Source organism: Bison bison, unplaced genomic scaffold (assembly GCF_000754665.1).
Source record: "Bison bison bison isolate TAMUID 2011002044 unplaced genomic scaffold, Bison_UMD1.0 scf7180017864236, whole genome shotgun sequence".
In the NCBI taxonomy this organism is placed as follows: Eukaryota; Metazoa; Chordata; class Mammalia; order Artiodactyla; family Bovidae; genus Bison; species Bison bison.
Genome location: NW_011494808.1, coordinates 4,642,939 through 4,651,388, shown reverse-complemented (window position 1 = coordinate 4,651,388; position 8,450 = coordinate 4,642,939). Strand labels below are relative to the sequence as shown.

Genomic DNA, 8,450 nt, shown 5'->3' with positions numbered 1-8,450 from the left:
GCAATGGCCCCCCACTCCAGTACTCTTGCCTGGAAAATCCCATGGACGGAGGAGTCTGGTAGGCTGCAGTCCATGGGGTCGCTAAGAGTCAGACACGACTGAGGGATTTCACTTTCACTTTTCACTTTCATGCACTGGAGAAGGAAATGGAAACCCACTCTAGTGTTCTTGCCTGGAGAATCCCAGGGATAGGGGAGCCTGGTGGGCTGCTGTCTATGGGGTCGCACAGAGTCGGACACAACTGTAGTGACTTAGCAGCAGCAGAGCCCGGCCTGGATGAGCTGACCTGCAGATGCACAAATCCAGCCAAGTCCGGTTTAGATTAGCCAACTTCAGTCAACAAATAGTTAGACCTACATTGCGCATACATTCTAAGTCACTTCAGTCGTGTCCGTACTCTTTGCAACCCCAAGGACTGTATGTAGCCCGCTCCTCCGTCTATGGGATTCTCCAGGCAAGAACACCAAGGTGGGTTGCCCTTTCTTCCTCCAGAGCATCTTCCCCAACCCAGGGATTGAATCTGCATCTTTAATGTCTCCTCCATTGGTAGGCAGGTTCTTTACCACTAACAAATCTTGGGAAGGCCCAGACCTGTGGCTAAGTTATTAAAATGGCCAATGAATACAAAAGCATCTTGTCTAGTAAGGTGTTTACTTTTTCAAGGCCACAGAGCAAACCACAGCTGGGGGTAAAGGAACTTCACCAAAACTTTGGTCTCCTGTCTGGCACCATTTCCACAAACATTGTCTACGCTTTTGATAACAAGTGCTGGAAGAACAGGCAGTGCCCGGTATAGGGTCAACATTGGAGACAAGGGTGTGAGATAAGGCCGGAGGGGAGGATGAGAGAGAAGGAAGGAGGAAAAGTGGCTTCAGGACAGCGGATCCAGAAGGCAAACTGGGTGAACGGACGGGACACATCAACAGGACTCAGTGTTTGGACGTGAGGAGTCTGGGGCGGGGTCGTCCAGGAGGAGTCTCAGGTATGGGCTGTGGGGCCTGAGTGATGAGGGCCCCGCTAGTAGACAGAGGAACCATTCTGCAACTTTCTCCTCCTGCTAGATTCAAACCAACTTAAACTCAAACAGGAAGACCAAGTATACGAACTTATAGTTCCAAAGGTTGAAACACTACTTTCTTCATTCATTTTATGAAAAAAAAGAATCCAGCACAAAAAAGCAATTTAAAAAAGCTTTAATCTGTGACAAAATGTTGGGCTTCCCCGGTGGTTGAGATGGTAAAGAATCTTGCCTGCAGGGGCAGGAGACCCAGGTTTGATCCCTGGGTCAGGAAGATCCCCTGGAGAAGGAAATTACAATCCCCTTCCTATATTTTCCAGGAGAATCCCATTGACAGAGGAGCCTGGTGGGCCACAGTCCATGGGATTGCAAACAGACACACTGAGCTACTGACACATACGACAAAATTTTTTACCCATAGCTCTCTGTAAAATGAATGCCCTATTTCTGTGTGTTTATTGGAAGAGGAGGAAACAGTGGCGAGGGGAGGATTTTTAAATTAAAACTAGGTAAGAAGACTGACCTACAAACTGTCCTCCTGGTTCAAAGACTGCAACTAAAATCCACTGTAAAATAACAATTACACAGAAAAAAAAAGTTACGTTTTTAACAAAATGAACAGATTCTTTATTTTATGTACTTCATGCAAACTATTACTGTTGTCTAAAAGGATTCCTCCCACACTGCACCCAGGCTGGACATATAACAGCAGCTGAAAAAAAGGGCTGTACAAGCAGAAGGTGAAAAGCGTTGGCTACACAGAAGATAACGTTCTCTCTGAGTTGGTAACTGTCTGGACCTACCCCACAGGTAAGGACACCTTGACAAGAAAGCATGGTCTGAACCCTGGTGGGTCAAACCTCGACTGAAGACAAACCATGTGGGCTGTTACAGAACATTTTAGAAGTCACCTTGTTGACCTGGGCCAGTGGTTTTATCACAGCGGATTTAGAGGCGAAATAGCCTGTGTCAGTGGGAGGACACAGCTGGTTAGATCAATGCAGGTGATGTCAGCCAGGCTCACTTTGGATGTTTGTGATAAATAACACCAGCCCATGGGAACTTGTCTCCACACATCACCAGGGTGGGTAACACCACTCATCAGTCTAGTATTGAGGTTGTTAAATAAGATCTACAGGAAAAACTGGAAGTTGGTTTTAAGAGAAGGAAAAAAACTATAATGATTTAGGTAGGATACAGCTGCTTACTCCCAGCCCAATAATTTTCCCTATAGACCATAATGGCTCACCTCCCACCTCTAAAAACAGAACAATTTTTAGTTCTCAAATTTTCCTGAGGCCTGTACATCAGGGTCATGAATTTGAATTCAAGTTGACTCCCTTTGGGCTTTCCTAGTAGCTCAGATGGTAAAGAATCCCCCTGCAGTGCAGGAGACCCGAATTTGATCCCTGGGTCAGAAAGATCCCCTGGAGAAGGAAATGGCAACCCACTCCAGTACTCTTGCCTGGAGAATTCCATGGATGGAGGAGCCTGGTGGGCTACAGTCCATGAGATCAGACATGACTGTGTGACTAACTTTCACTTTTCACTTTGACTCCATTTAGGGTGTAGGACAGGATGCTCTTGATTAACATTAGGTTAGTATTAGTTGCTCAGTCGTGTCTGACTCTTTGCCACCCCTTTATGGCCCACCAGTCTCCTCTGTCCATGGTTCTCCAGGCAAGAATAGTGGAGTGGATCACCATTCTCTCCTCCAGGGGATCTTCCCAACACCCAGGGATCGAACCCAGGTCTCCTGCATTGCAGGCAAACTCTTTATTGTTGGAGCTATATATTGTTGGAGCTATATTTAGGGAAGACCTAAATATTAGGTTCAAAGACCCTAAAGAGAGAATCCAGGAATCTCTCTCAGAGCAGACACAGGTTAGATGAGAGAAGACAAAGGTTTAGATGAAATGAATCAAGAGAAACAGTTACCCAAGAGACACTCACACCGAAGTAGCAATCAGCAAGCAGCAGTGTCATTATCTTAAAATTAGACCCCAGTCACTTGGTTGACACCAATAGAGCTGGAATGTGCACTTTAAGTCTTTCTGAACCAGCTGGTTGCAAACTCAGCCTAGCTGTGCTGACAATAATGTGGCTCATGGTAGTTCATGAAATATTTTGGCTGCATGTTTGTTTTCAAAGGGCGCTTTCAAGGATCCACTGACTTACCAGGAAAATAAGGAAAATGGCTTCCTAGAAATAATCCAGTACTTCATGAGAAATGCTGGGCTAGATGAAGCACAAGCTGGAATCAAGATTGCCAGGAGAAATAACAATAACCTCAGATATGCAGATGACACCACACTTATGGCAGACAGTGAGGAAAAACTAAAGAGCCTCTTGATGAAAGTGAAAGAGGAGAGTGAAAAAGTTGGCTTAAAACTCAACATTCAGAAAACTAAGATCATGGCATCTGGTTCCATCACTTCATGGCAAATAGATGGGGAAACAGTGGAAACATTGACAGACTTTATTTTGGGGGAATTCCAAAATCACTGCAGATGTTGACTGTAGCCATGAAATTAAAAGACACTTGCTCTTTGGAAGAAAAGTTATGACCAACCTAGAGAGAATATTAAAAAGCAGAGACATGACTTTGCCATCAAAGGTCCATCTAGTCAAAGCTGTGCTTTTTCCAGTAGTCATATATGGATGTGAGAGTTGGACTATAAAGAAAGCTGAGCACCAAAGAATTGATGCTTTTGAACTGTGGTGTTGAAGAAGACTCTTGAGAGTCCTGTGGACTGCAAGGAGATCCAACCAGTCCATCCTAAAGGAAGTAAGTCCTGAATATTCATTGGAAGGACTGATGCTCAAGGTGAAACTCCAATCCCTTGGCCACCTGATGTGAAGAGCTGACTCATTTGAAAAGCCTCTGATGCTGGGAAAGATTGAAGGCGGGAGGAGAAGGGGTCGACAGAGGATGAGATGGTTGGCTGGCATCACCGACTCGATGGATATGAATTTGAACAAGCTCCGGGAGTTGATGATGGACAGGGAGGCCTGGTGTGCTGCAGTCCATGGGGTCGCAAAGAGTTGGACAAGACTGAGCAACTAAACTGAACTGAATGAAGGATGAAACAATTTGAGGACTCTTGTCAAAGTGTGACCTGAGTTTCAATAAAAGCGTAATTGATTAAACATAGCTCATGGATATGAAAGAGTTTGAAACATAAAGAAGACCTAAAACTTAATCAGAAAGCTATGACCACTGAGGGGCTACAAGATAGACAATCTATGTGAATTAGCAAAGCAACACTGCCTGTGAATATAAACTACCATGGGGAGATTTTAAATGAAGACCGTCACTGAAGGAGCCACCTAGAATTCACGTGTAGAGAAATGACTGAATGAATATTAGGTGAGTGATTTTTCCAGGTCTCTTCTTCCTTGTCAGTAACAAGGATTTTGCACTGGAGAAAAGCCCACTGAATGTAATGAATACAAGGAATTTCACTTATAACCATTTTAATTCCACGTGTGTTAACTCACACAGCACAGAAGCTGCATACTCTCAGCCCTGCTAGTAGAGACTGCAGCCATTATTCCTCACTGAATTGAGGTAAGCTAATTATCCTGGGGAAATAAAAAACACACAGATCTTAGAATGTGGAAGGTCTGCAGTCAACCCTCCAACCTTTTTATATGTTCCAAAGAATTTGCGATGTATTTTTTTTTTTTTTACACTTAATCTGGATTGAACTTGAACGTTAGCCATCTTAAAGGGAAACCACAAAAGTATATCGGTGTGCATCAGCTTCAGTTTGTGAGCTTGTTAAAACTGCAGATCCAATCCTGGCTCACCAGCTGTGAGTGATTACTGCTTACCTATACTTGCAACAGGAACCCTAGGCGATAATGACGCAAGTGAGTCTGCGACACTTTGAGTAACATAAGCTGAGAATTCAGGAGATTCTGCTTTGTATAAGATACATAATTTTAATCTCAGTGCTTTGTCAGTAACAAACACATTAAAGCTACTTCTTTTGCTTTTTTTTTTTTAACTACTATACCTGATGCATATGCTCCTGGATATGAGGTATCCAAAAGTAATGGGGTTTACCTTCATATACTACAGATATTGGAGAAGGGAATGGCAACCCACTCCAGTGTTCTTGCCTGAAGAATCCCAGGGACATGGGAACCTGGTGGGCTACAGTCCATGCGGTCGCAAAGAGTCAGACATGACTGCACGACTCACACACACACACTCTGGACACAGTATCCGTGCAGTTGTCTGCTGCTGCTGCTGCTGCTGCTAAGTCGCTTCAGTTGTGTCTGACTCTGTGAGACCCCATAGACGGCAGCCCATCAGGCTCCCCCGTCCCTGGGATTCTCCAGGCAAGAACACTGGAGTGGGTTGCCATTTCCTTCTCCAATGCATGAAGGTGAAAACTGAAAGTGAAGTCACTCAGTCGTGTCCAACTCTTCGCCACCCCACGGACTGCAGCCTACCAGGCTCCTCCATCCATGGGATTTCCCAGGCAAGAGTACTGGAGTGGGGCACCATCGCCTTCTGCAACGGTTGTCTAGAGCAGTGGAAATATTGGTGCCAGGCTCTGCTTATGCTTAGAAACGGATGCTCCCACTCCCATTTCCGGGCCAAGTGGTGTTGCAGGGCCGTTAGTTGCAGGCCCATCTGACCTGCCCAAGCAGAGGCCAGGAGAAAGCCTTCAGGCAGAGAGTTCCAAGTTCATGCTGAGTCATACCAGAGGCACAGACTAGAACTCTCAGTGTTTGAGAGAGCAGAAGGCAACACTTGTGTCATGAAGACAGTTACGGAAGTAAACCGTAGAGGGAAATGAAGCTTCCTGGGGGGCTCAGTGGTAAAGAATCCACCAGCCAATGGAGGAGACCCAGGTTTGATCCCTGGATGGAGAAGATCCCCTGGAGAAGCAAATGGCAACCCACTCCAGTAGTCTTGCCTCAGAGAATCCCATGGATGGAGGAACCTGGCAGGTTACAAGTCCGTGGGGTCTCAAAAGAGTCGGATATAACTTAGCAACTAAGCAACAACAAAACAGAGGGAAATGCATTAGAGACAGCAGAGTGATGGGCTAATATCATTAACATAAATCAGAAACACAGAAGCAAAAGCATATTATGTATGTCTCTCTCATAACTTCTATGTGGACACATTTAGACCACATTACACACTGCCTCTTGGGGAAGAAGAATAGAAAGTTGGGGGCTTCCTGGAAATTGATGAGGAAATGCTGTCATAACCTGGGGAGGGGGCAGTGATTTAAAATGTCCATGTCCTCCTGCTCCTCTAGGCTAATGGGTCTGCGCTTCTTGGAGCCTCTCAAAACCCTAACCTCCCACAGCACACACAGGACATCCATATTCAGGCTGCCTAAGAGTAAGAACTGTGTGGACTACAAGGTCCCTCCCCTTTGAACCCCGAGGCCTTGGCTCACCAGGGTACATTGGAACAGGAGGGGCACAGGGTCAACCCAAGTCCCCACGACTACATTTCCCAGAGCTCCGGGGTGATGGTAACTAGACTCGGGGGTGGAGCACTTTGCAGACAGGAAGGAGAGCTCTTCCTGGGCTGGGCCAGGAAGTGGAAGGGTGGCCGTCGCCCTGATTCCTGGTCGTGGGTCCCAGAGAGCTCGGTGAGTGACCTGTTTATGCTTGGAAATTGGGGCTTGATCCTATTTCAAATGTGAGTCCAGGGGACTGGAGACTGAATTTCAGGTCCTAGGACAGTTCAGGAAGTTTGCCTGACACGTGCTTACGCTGTAATTGCTGTGCAGGATAACAGAGCTGCAGACCCCCACTGCAGCTGTCAGGGTTAGCGTCACAGCCACCCAACACGCCAGCTGGGAAGACTCGGCAGGACACAGAAGCATCTCTAAACGTCAGTTTATCCCTCGGAACGCTGGAGCTAATAAGAGAGTTTACTTAGAAAGTCTGTTGTGAGGATTAAAGGAATATATAAAAGATAGCTAATGTGTACAACACGTGTTTCAGAGGACAGTGTTCTCCTCTCGGATAATTGCAACAGTGATGTCCACCTTCTCTGAACCTAACTGAGCGTGTCCCCAAGGGCTCAGTCAGTCCTGCAGGCAGCAAGTTCAGGGTCACTCTGGCTCCTCCGGCATTAAGGGATCAGAAGTTCTCTATTGGTCCCAAAACACCCAGGGAGGCTGGATTGCGTTGTCTGCACAGTATAAGAGGATTCTTGGGAGGTTTTCTCTGGATAGAAGGAGGGGCCCAAGGGTCTCCAGGAGCCATACATGCCAGGAACAACTCTCTCACCATCAGGCAGGCTGATGACAGCATTCCCTGGGCACTGATGAGCAGAGTTCTGCAGGAGAGAGGAGCCTGTGGAGGCGGACGGCTCCAAAGCCAGGGGCCCTGTGAGCTGCCTGCTCTGGACTTTGCTACCCTGCCCTGACCCTTGCCCACAAAAACCATATGCCTGTTTGCTCTCTGATCACTGAACTTTACCTTCCCTTGAGTCACTGTTTAGTTTCTCAGCCACACAATAGCTGATCCCTCCCTCTCGCACTCAGAAAAAAGTTGTTACCTGCCAACTATATATATATAGTTCCATCCCACCCAGAGACTTATTTTGTTTGGCCTTGACAGGTTTCAACAGTTCAGAGCCAGTTGTAAAAACAGGTAGATTACACCCACAAATCTGAGTTTCTACTTCTCCTCAAAAGGGAATAAAAGGCAAAACAAACATTCAGACCTTTCTGCTGACGGAGTCTGACCTTCTTTGGCTATTCTCCTTGGACGGGCAGCTCCGCAGCCCGCCTGCGCTCTCAGCATTGTGAAGAGGGGCTGTGGGCTTGGCTTGCCAGGCAACCTCTTTTTTTTTCATCCAGAAGATCACTGGGCTGGCCACTTGCACCCTAGGACTGGGCTGGTTCACAGGTCCTTGCAGTAAGCTTCGACACCAAAAAAACAGGTAAGAAAAGGGAAGGGAGGGCTTGCCTGGTGGCTCACGGAAAAAAAAAATCTGCCTGCAATGCAGGAGCCACAGTTTCGAACCCTGGGTCAGGAAGATTCCCTGGAGAAGCTCCCTGGAGGAGGGCATGGCAACCCACTCCAGTATTCTTGGCCTGGGAAATCCCATGGGCAGAGGAGTGTGGTGGGCTACAGTCTATGGGATAGCGAAGAGTTGGACAAGGCTGAGTGACTGAACAGCAAAGGGAAGGGGTGGGAAGGAGAGGAAAAGAAACTCAGAGCACAGGGAAAGAAAAGCCACTGGAAGCATCTCTAAATCCTACTCTTCAGCTGGGCAGCTCTATTCTAAGCACATACCCAGTGAATTGAAATCAGATACAGGAAAAAGCACTTGGGCACAGATTCTGTCTGCAGCGCTGTTCGCAATAGCTGAAGCTGGAAGCCCTCAGAGAGACAGGGAGGCGCCTGGGGGCTGCAGAGGCGGGAGGGGGTGGGGAGGAAA

The 8,450-nt window shown here is 47.0% G+C and overlaps 1 protein-coding gene across 6 annotated transcripts in view; it reads left to right on the top strand.

Annotated features, from left to right (window-relative positions):
- Positions 1 to 6,566: 6,566 nt before the first annotated feature.
- The window catches only part of LOC104993240 (arylamine N-acetyltransferase 1), an 8,749-nt gene continuing 6,865 nt past the window's right edge, over positions 6,567 to 8,450 (top strand). Inside the window, exons 1-2 of one of the 6 annotated variants that reach the window (XM_010846414.1) lie at positions 6,567 to 6,645; positions 7,870 to 7,949. The gene's annotated coding sequence lies outside the window, so the exon portion shown is untranslated. Of the gene's footprint in view, positions 6,696 to 7,701; positions 7,950 to 8,450 lie in introns of all 6 variants that reach the window. The other 5 variants (XM_010846411.1, XM_010846413.1, XM_010846415.1 and 2 more) reach the window with 5 other exon arrangements.